The sequence below is a fragment of the Dasypus novemcinctus genome, chromosome 6 (assembly GCF_030445035.2).
Source record: "Dasypus novemcinctus isolate mDasNov1 chromosome 6, mDasNov1.1.hap2, whole genome shotgun sequence".
Lineage (NCBI taxonomy): Eukaryota > Metazoa > Chordata > Mammalia > Cingulata > Dasypodidae > Dasypus > Dasypus novemcinctus.
In genome coordinates, this window is record NC_080678.1 from 113,993,361 (window position 1) to 114,009,546 (window position 16,186).

At 46.0% G+C, this 16,186-nt stretch overlaps 1 long non-coding RNA gene across 1 annotated transcript in view; it reads left to right on the forward strand.

Annotated features, from left to right (window-relative positions):
- LOC131279029 (uncharacterized) overlaps positions 1-11,086 on the forward strand; it is a 28,175-nt gene extending 17,089 nt beyond the window's left edge. Inside the window, exon 4 of the long non-coding RNA XR_009186371.1 lies at positions 11,061-11,086. This is a non-coding gene — a long non-coding RNA (uncharacterized lncRNA). The remainder of the gene's footprint in view (positions 1-11,060) is intronic.
- Positions 11,087-16,186: the final 5,100 nt, after the last annotated feature.

Genomic DNA, 16,186 nt, shown 5'->3' on the forward strand with positions numbered 1-16,186 from the left:
TCAGATTTATTCTGATTGAGATACACTGAGCTTCTTGGACATGTAAGTTCATTTCTTTTGTGTGAGTTGGGAAATTTTCAGCTATTATATCCTCAAATATTCTTTCAGCCCCTTTTCCCTTCTTTTCTCCTTCTGGAATTCCCTTGACACGTATTTTGTTGCATTTCATGTTATCATTCAACTCCAAACCCCTGCTCTATTTTTTCCATTCTTTTCTTTCTTTCTTCTTTTTTCTCTTCAGTTTCAGCATTCTGTCTTCTATATGACTTATTCTTTCTCCAGTCATTTTGAATCTACTGTTGTATGCCTCTAATGTGGTTTTGATCTTACCTATTGTGTCTTTCATTCCCATGAGCTCTGTTACATTTCTGTTCAGGTTTTTAAATTCTTCTTTGTGTTAGCTCAGTATCTTCTATTGTAATATTATTTTTATTTTTAAAGAAGCATTGGATTACATAAATGTCACATAAAAATTATAGGGAATTCCCATATGTTCCATCCTCTCCCCCGTCCACATTTTCCCACCTTAACAACATCTTTCATTAGTGTGGTACATTCGTTACAATTGAAGAACACATACTGAAGCATTGCTACTACCCGTGGATTATATTTACATTATAGTTTTTAACCTCTGTCCTACACAATCTTATAGGTTATGACAAAATATATAATGGCCTATACCAATCACTGCAGTGTCATGCAGAACAATTACAATGTCCTGAAAATACCCGGTATTGCACCTATTTTCCCTCTCTGTCCCTTCAGAAACTCTGGCGGCCACTAATTAGTGTTTTCTCAATATTCTTTATGTCTTTGGATGCCTTGTCTTTCAAGTCATTAATTTGATTTTGGAAATTTGTGTTCATCACATTGATTAATTGTCTCAAATCTTCTATCTCTTCTGAAGTTTTGATATATTCATTTTCTTGGGCCATTTCTAACATTTTCTTACTATGGCTTGTAATTTTTGATATCCAGGCATCTGATTAGGGTGGTGAGTTTACTCAGATGCTAAATTTTTTTCCTCTTTCATAGGGCCTTAGTGGCAAGAGGCTATGTGTTACTGCTATTCTTTGATTTTTGGTTCAATCTGTTCTGAGTCTCTGGGATTGTCCTGGTTAGTTGATCAAATTGGGCTATGAACCCAGTAATGGGGAGCAGACCTGCTTCCTAGGGCTTTGTGGAGGGAGATTGCAAAGGCCAGAAAAAGCCTCTTTCTTATTTAATTTTAATTTTCTCACATGCAAATACTTGGTCACCCAGCAGATGGTGATCTTTGGTAACCCTCTTTCAATGTCCAGTTGAAGTGTGTTGCTGCAACATTGACTGGATCATTGTGACAAAGTTTCCTGTCTGGAGGCTAATAGCTTTGTAATTGACACTTTCTCAGGGGCAGTTCTCCAAACTTTGCTGGCTGCCCCCTCTCATTTCCCAGGTGGGAAGTAATTTCTCTCCCCTTTGTGACCTCAAAAACCAGTCCTGGTCAGTAGAGAGGGAGATTGAGAGAGTTGGATCTCTTTAATCTCTTGCTAGCTCTTAAGACAAACAATGGTGTTGCCCCATCTGGTTTGGAAGGACCCATGGGACACAGCAGACCAAATTTGTGGGTCAAAAGCTGGGTCAGCCTTAGGCTGTGTCCTTCTCTCTCACTTTTTCTGGGGAGGTAGATCCCTAGGGCCCCATTTGTAGCCATCAATCCAGAGGCCTGAGAATTCAAAAGCTTTTATATTGTGGGGGAAGGTGCTGGCATTTGCAGCTATGGCTTTTAATGCATAGTTTTGTAGACACAATTATTTTCCCTTGCCCCTTTCTCTTCTGGGAAGTGTCCAGTCATCCCCTGGTGTCCTAAACCCTAGAAGATTATTTTCCCAAGCTGTTTATGTCTGCCGTCTAGATATTTTTTAAGGAAAGAAGAGAGTCCAGTGTGTTTTTAGTCAGCCATCTTTCTGGAAGTTCTAATGTATTTTTTAAAATATTATTTATTATTATTGTTATAATTATTTATTTATCAGTTGTATTGGTGTATATCATTCATACATGAACACACATAAACAGTGTGTAGTAAAAGTTGTGAACTTACAAAACAAACATGTATGACATTATACAGAGTCCCATATATCACCCCACCCCATATATCACCCCACCCCACATCTTGCATTTTTCTGAAATATTTGTTACAAATTATGAGAGTATCATCAAAATATTACTACTAACCATAGTCTGTATCTTATATTTGGTGTATTTCCCCCCAAACCCACCTTATTATTATTATTATTATTATTATTTGATAAACTGCTTTTGTCTGTTATTTTATTTTATTTTTATCCCCCCCCCTTATGGCTTTTGCATACTGTCTGCTCTCTGTGTCTGTATGCTGCACATTCTTCTGTGTTTGTATGTATTTATTTTATTTCCCCTCCCCCCTTGTGGATTGCTTGCTGTCTGCTCTCTGTGTCCATTTGCTGCACGTTCTTCTGTGTTTTTGTCTTCCTTTATTTTTTTGTTGTGTCATCTTGCTGAGTCAGCTCTCCACACTGCTTGCAGGCTGGGTGGTGCTCCGCAGCATGCAGGCGAGACTGCCTTCACAAGGAGGCCCCAGGATGCAAACCCAGGGCCTCCCATATGGTAGATGGGAGCCCAACTATTGCGCCACAGCCACTTCCCCCTATGATTTATTATTTTTTAATATATATTTATTACAGGAGTTGTGCACCTATAAAACAATCATGCATATGTGTAAAATTGCTGTACAACAGCCCTTCACCCTTCACCAACACACCACACCATAGTGAAACATTTGTTACAGATTATGAGAAAATATAATTAGACCATTACCACCAACTATGGTCCATAGTGTACATTTGGCACACTTTTTCCATATTCCTTCATGATCAACATAGTAATCTTTGGCATAGATGCAAGAATATTACATTATTCCTGCTAACCACAGTCCATAGGTCACAGCAGTTGTATTTATTCCATGCTTCTCCACATTTCCACCACCCTGTAATAGTGATGTACATCTGTTCTTGCTCACAGAAGGACACTCTTTCATCTGTACCATCAACCACAATTCTCTTCCACCTCTGGGTTCACTGTGTTATTTAGTCCCTAGATTAAGCTCTAGCTTTCTTTCAGTTGGCATTTACATCCCTGGATCACCCTTTCCAGCCACATTCCCATTTATAAACCAGCTGTTATTCACTATAATATGTTACCATCAACTCTGTCCATTTCCATGCTTTAACGGTCAAGTTAATTAAAAATTCTACATACGTTAAGCATCAGTACTCCTTCTCAGACCTCCTCATAACTCCTGATAACCTGTCCTCTAGGGTTTAACTCCATGAATTTATTCTTCATATTTCATTCATATTAGTGAGACCATGCAAGATTTGTCCATTTGTGTCTGGCTTACTTCACTTAGCATAATGTCTTCAAGATTCATCCATATTATCATTGGTGTCCCAATTTCATTTCTTCTTAATGCAGCGTAGTATTCCATCATATGTATATACCACATTTTGTTTGCCATTCATTGGCTGTTGGAAACTTGGGTTATTTCCATCTTTTGGCAATTGTGAATAATGCTGCTATGAACACCGGTGTGCCACGTGTTCTTCTGTTTGTGCCACAGACTTCAGTTCTTCTGGATATATTCCTAGTAAAGGAATTACTGGATCATATGGAGGTTCTATATGTAACTTCCTGAGGAAGAGCCAAACTGTCTTCCACAGAGGCTGCACCATTTACAACCCCACCAACAGTGAAGGAGTGTTCCTATTTCTCCACATCTTCTGCAGCACTTGTTTTGTTTTGTTTTTTAAATTATGGCGATTTTATGTGGTGTAAGATGAGATCTCATTGTCGTTTTGATTTACATTTCTCTAGTAGCTAGTGATATGGAACACTTTTTTCATGTGCTTTTTGGCCATTTGTATTTCCTCTTTGGAGAAAAGTCCATCTAAATCTTTTGCCCATTGTTAAGTTGGATTGCTTGTTTTTTTTATTGTTGTTGTATGCTCTCTTTTATTTAGAATGGAAATCAAGCCCTTATCAGATATGTGGCTTCCAAATATTTTCTCCCATTTAGTGGGATGAAGTCATTTGCATCACAGACGTGTTTGAGTTTGAGGAGGTCCCATATATCCGTGTTTTCTTTTGTGGCTCATGCTTTTGGTATAAGGTTTAAGAATCTACCACCTACCACCAGGTCTTGAAGATGTTTTCCTACATATTCTTTTAGGAGCCTTATGGTTCTTGCATTTATATTTAGGTCTTTAATCCATTTTGAGTTAATTTTTGTATAAGGCATGAGATAAGGGTTCCTTTTCTTTCTTTTGACTATGGATATCTAATTCTCCCAGCACCATTTGTTAAATAGACTGCTCTGCCCCAGCTGGGTGGGTTGGATAGGCTTGCCAAAAATTACTTGACCATAGATATGAGGGTCTACTTCCAAACCATCAGTTTGGATTCACTGGTATATGTGTCTGTCTTTATGCCAGTACCATGCTATTTTTTTTTTAACCATTGTAGCTATGTAATGTGATTTAAAATCTGGAAGAGAGGGTCCTCCAGGTTTGCTTTTCCTTTTCAAGATGTTTCTGCCTAATCAGAACCCCATTACCCTACCAAATAAATTCAATAATTGTGTTTTCCATATGTTTAAAAAATGCTGGTGTTCTGCCAGAGTGGGTGACACCATGGGGTAGAAACCCAAGTAGTGAGAGTGGGGGTGGACCCACATCCTGGGGAGGACTAATGCCATCCAATAGAGGGAACTGTATCCCTCAAGAGAAAGGGTGGCTCCCAGGGCATTGGGGCAGTTGAGCAAGTTAGGCCCTGAACACTATTCCATCTATCTCTGGAAGTGGCTCCTCAGGAAACGGAGGTTGGCTATCACTGAGGGCACCAAGGTGGAAGGGAAAATGGACGTTAAATGTGTGGAACCAAAGTAAATGGGGGGTAAGAGAGGAGTTTCTTGAGAGTACACAAGGATGGATATAAAACATGTAATATTACACCATAACATATAGGAGATGACAGACTGATAATGTAAACCATAATGTAAAACATAGGATAACTAAAAATGTAAAGAACTGTGTATCCTAAAGTATGCACCATAATGTAAGCACAGATGTCACCTTGTTAGAAAGCTAATGTCTCAGACTCTGTACATCACTTTAAGTAAATATGATATGAATAGGGCATAAGCGTATCACTGTGGAAGGGAAAAGGTTTTCTGGTGGATGTGTGGGAGTGCTGTATATTATATATATACATTGCTGTGGTCTAGGACTCCTGTGAAGAAAAGCTGAATAATTAGGGGGGGGGGAAATGCTGGTGAAATTTGTATTGGGATTGCATTGACTGTATATCAAATTGTGTAGAATTGATGTCTTAATGATATTTAGTCTTCCAGTATATGAGCTTGGAATATTCTACCATTTATTTAGGTCTTTTTAAAAATTTCTTCTGACAATGCATTGTAGTTTTTTGAATGCAAGAGCTCTACATCCTTGGTTAAAATTATTTTTATATATCTGATTCTTTTAATCACTAATGTAAATGAAATTTTTTTCCTGACTTCCTCCTCAGACTGCACATTATTAGCATATAGAAACATCACTGATGTTTTTGTGCATTGCGGGTTGCTTATTGGTATAGCATGGTGATTGATTTTCTTGTGCTGAACCACCCTTGCATCCCTGGTATAAAACCCACTTTATCATGATGAATAAGTTTTTAAATATGTTGTTGGAATCAATTAGCAAGTATTTTGTTGAGGATTTCTGTACCCGTATTCATTAGGGAAATGGGTCTGCAATTTAAAAAATTTTTGTAATATCTACATCTGGCTTTGGTATTAGGGTGATATTGGCTTCATAGAATGAGTTTGGTAGCGTTCCTTCTTATTCCATTTTTTGGAAAGAGCTTGAGTAAGATTTGTATTAATCATCTTTGAATGCTTGGTAGAACTCACCTGTGAAACCATCTGGTCCTGGGCTTGTCATTTTGGGAGTTGTTTGATGACTGTTTCAATCTCTTTACCTGTGATTGGTTTGTCAAGGTCTTCTATATCTTCTAGGGTCAGTGTAGGTTGTTCATACATTCCTGGGAATTTTTCCATTTCATCTACATTGTCTAGTTTTTTGGTGTACAGTTGTTCATAGTATCCTCTTATGATATCTTTTATTTCTGTGGGATCAGTAGTAATGTCCCCATTTTCATTTTTTATTTCATTTATTTGCATGTTCACTCTTTTTTTCCTTGTCAGTCTAGCTAAGGGTTTGTTGATTTTGTTAATCTTCTCAAAGAACCAATTATGAGTTTTGTTAATTTTCTCTATTGCTTTTTGTTCTCCATTTCATTTATTTCTCTTCTGATATTTGTTATTTCATTACTTCTACTTGCTTTGGGATTCATTTGCTGTTGTTTTTTTCTTCTTGATTTTAGCTCTTTCTTCTTTTTTAGTATAAGCATTGAGTGCCATCAATTTCCCTTTCAACACTGCCTTCACTGCTTCTCATATGTTCTGATATGTTGTGCTCTTGTTTTCTTTTGTTTTGAGATATTTATTGATTTCTATTGAAATTTCTTCTTTGGCCCACTGATTATATAAGAGTGTGTTGTTTAATTTCCATATATTTGTGAATGTACCCTTTTTCCACCTCTTGCTGATTTTCAGCTTTATTCCATTAAGATCAGAGAAGGTGCATTGTATAATTTCTATCTTGTTGAATGTATTGAGATCTGCTTTTGCAGAGTTAAAATGGCAGCTACTGGGTGCTTTCCAACTTGAACAGGTTCAAACTTTAACTGTTTTTAGGGTTATATTTTAGCCAGCCATGTTTACTAATCACTACGTGAATTCAGGGACCAACTATCTCTTCCTCCCCCATTTTTGGGAAATGGAGCTTCCAACTCCAGCCATGGAATAGCCCTTGAGGCAGCTTCTCCACCAGTGGAGAATGGACACTGGCCTCCATAGTGTAGAGTGCTCTACTCATGAATCTTCTCTGCAGATGGTAGGTCTCCTCCTTCCATTCTTTCAAGGATGTTGCAGGATGCTCATCTGGTCTCCTAGGGCCCCTAAGCAGGTGCTTTACATAGTTCTGGGAGATCACCAACTGCCTTGTAGGATGAGCTAACTCTCAGAGCACCCTACTCTGCTGCCATCTTGCACCTCCTCCCTCTAATGTATTTTTTTCTAATTTTTCATACTTTATTCCTTGTATGAATAGGTTAAGAAAGTAGAATTTCCCCAAGCACTGATTTATAGATAATGTGAAAAAGCAGCACACAAAACAAAACATTCAGTTTCACAGATAGTTACATTCAATGATCACTTTAAATGCAATTTCAACTCTCATTTTAAGCTAAGTGCAATAATAATTTAATACAAGATAGTTAAATACACACACAACCTGTATATCCTGAACTACAAGTGGTTTCTGTGGCCACATATGCTTTTAGGCAAGTACACATTTCCACAATGAACAAGTACTAACAAATATATTAATAAAACACTACCCCAAATGCTTATCCTGCCATCAGCTTTTTAAGCAATGCCATTCATGCTACTGAAAGCATTTCTTTTTAGAAGATTTAAACTGACTTGGGAAACTCAGTTGTAAAGCTTGACAAACAGAATGTATAAACCCAAAGATTTTAAATTTAAAAAAGCCTACCAACACTGAGGCATTTACATGAAACTTAGTTTCTCAAAAAACAAAACACTCTTGCTATGTGAAGAAAATTAAAACAAATGACCACTTAAGACACTTAAGCATTCTCTAAAAATACCGTATTTTCCTATATCATCATCTACTTAAGAGAAACACAAACCAGTTCACTTCATTAGTAATATCAGAGTTTTGTCTAGAAACTTAAGAAAATATAAAAAACATGTCTCAGCTATCACAGGATCAAAGGTGCCATTTACTTGTCACATATAAAACAGCTACAATATAGCCTACAATGACAAAAAAGGACACCTAACACATAAGTACTACTTCATCATCTAGTCAAAAGTCAGAAGGAATTACATGAATTGCAAGGTACCTTGACTTATATATGATCATTAAAACCCAATGACAATATAAAGACAGGCAATTAAAGACTCAAAAGCTCTAAAATTGAAGACAGGAAAATAAAGGCTGAAACTTGTATGTTTCTCCAGCTTTCATTTTCATGGTTAGATATCTGGACCTTACTATAGGAAATATGCAGTTACTATATATATTTGACCCAGAAGATAAGGAAGCTTTAAGAAGTACAAAAAGGATCAAGATCCATAGTTTGTGTGATCAAATGCTTTTCTAGCTTGTTTCAATTCTTCATTCATAGTAAGTCTTTAGCCCTAGCAAACTTCCTTGGGTCCTTTCGAATCAAGAAGATGATATCTTCAACTTGTACTCGACCTTGTCTTCCAACTGACATTGCCTTGTGAGTCATCTCAGTGATGACCTCTATGACAAGGTCTTCAAGAATATCCACTGACTCAGTATAAGGATTCTGGTCATCCCCAAATCCATACATCATACACTGTAGTTCCTTAGAAAAAAAGTCTCTTTCTATTACCCTGTCCACCTTCTGCACCTCCTCCAATTTCTTCATTTTCTTCCTCAAATGTGGGGTCTTCCTCTTCATCTTTCTATTTTTAATTTCATCCATTGTGTCTTTAATTCCCATAAGCTCTGTTACTTTTCTTTGCAGTCTCAAATTGGTCTTTATGCTTACTCAGTGTCTTCTTAATACTCTTTATCCCTGTAGTCATATTTTCTTTCAATTCTTTGAAGTGATTTGGGAGTGTTGCATGATTATCATTCATTAATTTTCTTAAATCCTGTATATCTTCAGGATATTTGGTTGGTTCCTTTGGCTGGGCCATCTCTTCCTGCTTCCTAATATGGCTTGTAATTTTTTGCTCATGTCTAGGCATCTGAATATGTCAATCAATTTGCTCTGATAGCCAATTTCTTCTGTTGCCTGTTTGCTGCCTCCCCCCCCCCCCCCGCCCCACCCCAGCTCTTCTTTGATACTTGGTTCACCTTATTCTGAGTCTTTAAAATTACCCAGCTTAAGTTATCAAAACCGGGCCAGGGATTCACTAATGGTGTGCAGATTTTCTCCCAGGAATTGGGGTTAAGAGAGTCCTTAAAGCAGTTTTTGTCCATGCAATTTCCAGACCAGCCAGCACATGGTGTTTCTTGGAAAACCTTTCTGTGGAAGTGTTTCTTTCAATCTCTAATTTCCTGTGTGGTGCAGTCAGAGCTGAAATTCACAGCAGGCTTTGCTGGCTGAATTCATGGAAGAGAAGCCTTCTGATGCCCCTTCCCTTTTCCCTTGAAACAGCTGGCAGGGAGGAGGACATCTGTTCCCCCCGCACTGGGCTGCAGTGAGCCAGGCTTTTACCCCAGCTTAATATCTTGGGATGGGGGAGGGGAGCCCTTCCCAGCCATGGTGGGCATTTGATAGCTCAGGTTTGTTGTTTTGGGTTCTTCATCTCTCTGTTCCCTGCCCTCCTGGGAGTTGCATAGCACTGTCCTGGTCTGTTGACTCCCAAAGCAGGTCCTTAGGACAGCTTTTGGCCCTTTCTCCATTGTTTTTGTGAGAGAGTTGAGCCCTGCCTGCCTACTCCAATGCCATCTTCCTGGAACTCAACTAGCCTAGTTGAAATGAAAACATTCCACAAGAGCCACCCCTGTGAGGGGGCTGGCCTGCCACCTCCAGGGTCCTTCTGCTGGAGAGGGCAGCACTCCCAGCAGCTCTGAGCACAGCCCTCATGGGCTGCAGGTGGTGGCAAACCCAGCCTCCATCCTGCAGAGAGACAGTGGATGACGCTGCTCACCCTCCTTCCTGGGCGCAGCTGGGCCCGGGCCTTGGAAAGCAAAGGTCCTGCTCCTCCAGCCTAGGGGATGACTGTGAGGCCAAGCCCCACTCAGAGGGCGGCTTTGCAGTGCTCTTCACCCCAGTCCAGGGGCCAGTGAGCATTCAGGCTGCAGACTGAGAGGTGCTCCCACAGCTGTGGACCTGCGCTCAGCCTCCTGTGCCCCAGTCCCAAACCCCACAGAAACCAAAGGCTAAAGGAAAGCCAAAGCATCCAAAATCCCCTCCCATGTCAGGCTTCCCCATTGCAGGAAAGGGCACCCCTAGCCACTCAGTCCTCTCCTCCAAAGCTCATGGCCCCCTCGTGCCTCTTTGCTTCCCCCGCATCCAGCCACCAAAAGTCCTGCTGCCTTCAAGTCCACACCACCCCGGGATCTGTCAGGCCCTGGCACACTCGCTGTCCTTGGATAAAGCCCATGCTGCCCGTCCTGCTCACTCCCTTCCTCCCTGCACAAGCACGAGTAGTTCTGACCTCAGGACCTTGGCACAGGCCCCTCCACAGCCTGGAAGATTCCTCCCTCAGACCTCTCCCTGATGGCTTCCTCACCTGTTGGGGCTCAGAGCAAGCACTGCCTCCTTGGAGAGGCCTGATTTTTAGTGAAGTTTCAACAGCATACAATAGTTGTGAGAATCGTAGAATGAACTTGAAATACTCATCACCTGCTGTCAGTAATGGCCCACCCATGCCAAGCTGGTGACGTCAGTATCCCCGCTGCTGCTTATTTGAAGCAAATCCCGGACATCACGTCAGTTCATCTGCAAATATTGTAATGTCTCCAAACGAGAAATTGTACCTGTAAGAGATGATCCAGGCCACCCATTCTGAGAGGATGTCCCTTCACTTCCGTGCTCTGTGCCTTCCCCGTTTTTGTTGTCATGCACTTCACACTCCCTGACATTTATTTTGTTCATGGTTCTATTTTATGGGATTGCCTCCCCATCCAGTCACAAGAACGTTCCTGCCTTGAGAACGTCTCTCTGCCTGCCTTGTTTCTTTTAAATACCATCGGCTGCCCAGTGCCAGGGATCCCACAATTTCTCAGAGTAGACGATGGCTGAAGGAGAGGCTGGCCCCCTGCCAGGGTCCACTTGTCTGGCCGAGGGCAGCAGGAGGTGGTGGATGGATGGACGTGCACTGACCTTCTGCTGTGGGTTTTCTCTTTTAGATAAAGCAGCAAGCTCTTCTGGAGACAATGTCATAACTTGTCCTGGAGTAGAACCTCAGGTACTTGGAAAGTAAGTGCCCCAACCTGGGGACCCTTGTGGCAGGAGACCAGATGGGCAGTGGTTTAGGGGTCCTGGGTGAGGACACCCTCGGCCGGGGCACCCGGGGAGCCCTCTGTACCTACCCTGATGGGTGGTCCTGGGGGTGGGCAGGGATCCGTGTGGCCCGGCTCTGCTGAGGATGGCAGGAGGTGGAGGGTGCCTGCCTTAGTTTCCCCACTGCTGGGACATCTAGCAGCCATGGGTTGTCTTGACAAGAGGGATTTCTTGGCTGCCAGTGTTGGGGCTGGAAGCTGGCTCCCTCCAGGATGGGCAGCGCTCTGGTGCTGGCATCTGGCAATCCTGGGGTCCCGTGTCTCCCCCACCACACGGCCACGTGCTCTCCTTTCTCTGCCGGTTCCCAAGGACTTCCAGCGTCTTCTCCTCCAAGTGGCTTTCCCTTGAAAGCCCTCAGTCACAGCACTAAGGGCAGTCTCATTCCCCTGACTGCAGCATAACGATGTCCTCAGAAGTTCCACTGACGCTGGGTTACACCCCAGGACTGGGTGCAGGTGGTGAACATGGTTTCTTCTGGGGCACGTGCTTCAGCCCATCTGGTTCCAAAGGGCTCCTGCCACTCGCCAGAGCTGAGCCCATGTGCCCTGCCCACACGGAGGAGCCCAGGGAACCCCCCCATTGCTGCCACTCATGTGGCACATGGCCACACGGTGCACAGACGATGCCGGGCTCCTGGGGCTGGCCGTGTCCCTTGGGGCCTCTGCGCCAGGCCGACCTCGTGCTCTGGGGAAGGAGAGCTCGCCCCATTCTCTCCACTACCCCAGTGCCTTGCTGGCAAAGTCACTGCACCCAGGAGAGCTGGGGGCCAAAGTTCAGTCACAGGGGAGACCTGGTTGTCACCGGCCCACCCCCTCTGTGCTTTAGGCCCATCTTCGTTGAAATCAGCCTCAACAAAGGCATAACCTTCATCACCAACAACCTCAAATTCAGTGGAAAGGACTGCGTGAGTACTGGGTGGGGACACCCCTGTCACGGGGCCCATTGGCCCAGCTCTGATGCAGGCACACTGGGGGGCAGCTGGCAGTCAGGGCGAGTGGGTAGGGCAGGGGTCCACCAAGACCAGAGTCCAGGCCTGCAGCACCCCTGGCTGTGTGGGCCCCAGGGCCCACCCCTCCATGTCGGGGTTCAGGCAGGGGGATGGGGCAGCCTCCGCCACACATGGCGTCTGTGGCCCTGGGTGCTGCCAAGGTGGTCTGGGCATCTGGCCATGGACTCCTGGCCCCCCTGGGGTCCCCCGAGGTGGAGCGCCTGAGGAAAGGAGGAGCTGGGGGTGGAATGCCAGGGGACGGGAGTCGGGAGGGGGCCACCCAGCCCCAGCCCAGCCCTCGGCCACACCTGTTCTTTGGCAGCCAAGGCTGGATGGTGATGGTGGCCCTTCCACAGGGGGAGAATCCTGCTGCCAAACCCACCGAGGGCAAGGCTGGGAACCCAAGCAAGGTCAACAGCCAGCGCCTCATTGAGCAAACCCCTGAGAAAGCCCCTGAGATGCCCCAGGAGGCCTCCCCAAAAAACCTCCCTGGAAAGGTCCCCGAGCAGGCCCCTGGAAAGCCTCCTGAGAAGCCCCCCACAAAGCTCTTCAGGCGTCTTGCAGCCAGAGCCCTCGAGTGGCTTTCCAAGTACCGCAGTGGTGATGCGGACAGCAGCGATGAGCGCACTGACCAGGAGGGGACCCCCGAGGGTGAGGGCGGGGGCGGTGGTGAGGAGGCGGAGCCCCGTGGCTTGGAGATCCCCTTACCACCACTTGTTGAAAGCTTCACCAGCACCGGCAGCAGCGACTTCCCCTGGATCCCCGTGGTGGCTGGCGCAGCTGCCCTGCTCTTCCTCCTGTTGCTGTGCTGCTTCTTCTACCTGTGCTGTCGGGTGAGTGCCCCTGTTATGTGAGCAGGCAGGTGAGTTCCCCTGCTTCGTGAGCAGGCAGGTGAGTGCCCCTGCTATGTGAGCAGGCAGGTGAGTGCCCTGCTATGTGAGCAGGCAGGTGAGTGCCCTGCTACCTGAGCAGGCAGGTGAGTGCCCCTGCTTCATGAGCAGGCAGGTGAGCGCCCTGCTATGTGAGCAGGTAGGTGAGTGCCCTGCTACCTGAGCAGGCAGGTGAGTGCCCCTGCTATGTGAGCAGGCAGGTGAGTGCCCCTGCTGCCTGAGCAGGCAGGTGAGTGCCCCTGCTACATGAGCAGGCAGGTGAGTGCCCCTGCTACGTGAGCAGGCAGGTGAGTGCCCCTGCTATGTGAGCAGGCAGGTGAGTGCCCCTGCTTCGTGAGCAGGCAGGTGAGTGCCCCTGCTATGTGAGCAGGTAGATGAGTGCCCCTGCTGCCTGAGCAGGCAGGTGAGTGCCCCTGCTTCATGAGCAGGCAGGTGAGTGCCCTGCTACCTGAGCAGGCAGGTGAGTGCCCTGCTATGTGAGCAGACAGGTGAGTGCCCTGCTACGTGAGCAGGCAGGTGAGTGCCCTGCTATGTGAGCAGGCAGGTGAGTGCCCTGCTATGTGAGCAGGCAGGTGAGTGCCCTGCTACCTGAGCAGGCAGGTGAGTGCCCCTGCTTCATGAGCAGGCAGGTGAGTGCCCTGCTATATGAGCAGGTAGGTGAGTGCCCTGCTACCTGAGCAGGCAGGTGAGTGCCCCTGCTACGTGAGCAGGCAGGTGAGTGCCCCTGCTGACTGAGCAGGCAGGTGAGTGCCCCTGCTACGTGAGCAGGCAGGTGAGTGCCCCTGCTACGTGAGCAGGCAGGTGAGTGCCCCTGCTTCATGAGCAGGCAGGTGAGTGCCCCTGCTATGTGAGCAGGCAGGTGAGTGCCCCTGCTGCCTGAGCAGGCAGGTGAGTGCCCCTGCTGCCTGAGCAGGCAGGTGAGTGCCCTGCTATGTGAGCAGGCAGGTGAGTGCCCCTGCTATGTGAGCAGGCAGGTGAGTGCCCTGCTATGTGAGCAGGCAGGTGAGTGCCCCTGCTATGTGAGCAGGCAGGTGAGTGCCCCTGCTTCATGAGCAGGCAGGTGAGTGCCCCTGCTATGTGAGCAGGCAGGTGAGTGCCCCTGCTGCCTGAGCAGGCAGGTGAGTGCCCCTGCTTCATGAGCAGGCAGGTGAGTGCCCTGCTATGTGAGCAGGCAGGTGAGTGCCCTGCTACCTGAGCAGGCAGGTGAGCGCCCCTGCTATGGTTGCATCTCCCAAGACTGACCAAGGCTCAGGCTCCATCACCCCCTGGAGCCTAGAGGTGCCCTGGCCTCCTGCCCCACCTGCCATGGGGTGCTCACGGGGAGGCTGTGCATGCTGGGCCAGCCTGCTACAGTGCCCATGGCCTTTCTAGAGGTGACCAGAATCAAGTGTGCAGCAGGGCAGCAGGAGGACAGAGAGGAGTGCTCCTGGGCTAGGAAGGAGGGGACTTCGAGGGGCTGGAGGACCGTCCCGAGGGCTGCAGGAAGGAGGAGGAGAAAGGGGGGGGCAGAGAAGGAGCAGGCGGGTCCCTGCCCAGGGAGCACTCGAGGGAAAGCCTGTGGGGACCATCCTACAAAGGGCTCTCGGCTTGGGGTGGCCTCAGCCTGCCTGGCCTGCCCCAGCCCTCCAGGGAGGGGTGGTGTCCCTGTGACAAAGTAGGAAACTGAGGCTCAGAGGCAGCTGTGCTGGCCACAGCCCCGCAGGCATCGGTCTGTGCCACGCGTCTCTGAGCAGGGTCCCCACCTCTCCCAGGGGCTGAGGCTGAACCCAAACCGCACCTTCCAGCACAGGTTATGTCTTTTTTTAAAATATTTAATTTTAAAGAAGCTTTATATTACATAAATGCTACATAAAAAATATATACATAAGGGATTCCCATAAACCTCACCGTCTCCCCCTCCCACACTTTCCCACATCAATAACAACCTTCCTTAGTGTGGCACATGTGCTAAAATTGATGAACACGTATTGAGGCATTGCTACTAACCATGGACTCTAGTTTACATTACAGTTGACACTCTGTCCTGCACAGTTGCGTAGGTTATGGCAAAATCCATAATGCCCTGTACCCATCATTGCCCTGTCCTGGAGGACAACTCCAATGTCCTGAAATTCCCCTCATGTGACACCTCTTCTTCCCTCCCCCTCCCCTCAGACCCTCTGGTGGCCACTGCCTTTATATCAATGATAGAAGTTCTTCCATTGCTAGAATAATGTCTATAATAGAATAGTAATAAGTCTACTTTAGTCCAGTGTTCATTCCCCAGTCTTGAGGATTTGACGATGGTGATGCAGTTTCTGATTGAGAGGGGCCCTGTTTCCCAGGCGGTAGGTGGATGTTACTCTCTTGCTTGCAGTTGTAGACACTCTCTGTTACTTGGGATGGGCGTTGTCCATCATCATCTCCTTGTCAGTTGTGCTGGATGAGTCCAATGAGCTGGAGAATAGGTGCTGCAACTCTGCTGAGATTCAGGACCCAACTGGCACATGGATGGACCAAAGATTTTAAGTCTCTGGAACATACATTTAATAAGTAGAGTGCTAATGATATTTCAAATAAAAGGGACAGAGGAGCCTTGTTTAGGGAAACTATTCAAGAGTCTAAGTCTGTTACACTGAGGAGCATAGATTCCAGAGTAAGGCCAGCTGATAGGGTGCCTAACTCCTGAGCTGCTCTGTGCTGCTTTTGGTGTTTGGGTGTCTCTAGCTCTTAGGAGCCCTGCTGTTTGAGGCATTGTTTACCATGGCAGTCAATGGGATCCTGCTGAGCCTGCTGAGATGCGCAGAGTGTAACCTCTGGAATGACCTTCTGATTCACTTTGAAATCTCTTAGCCATAAAAGCTCATTTGTATTGAATATTTCTCCCTTTTGGTCAAGGTCTTTGTCTGCATGCATTGTTGGTTGGTGTTGGTAATAATCCCTTGGTGCCAGGGGGGCTCATCCACAGGCATCATGTCCCATGCTGGGAAAAGGATAGTGTGTTTATATGCTGAGTTTGGCTTTCAGAGAGGCCACATTTCAGCAATAAGGAGGCTTTCAGGAGGTAACTCTTAGGCAATGTATAACACTAGGCTAAGTTTCAAATTCACAAGGA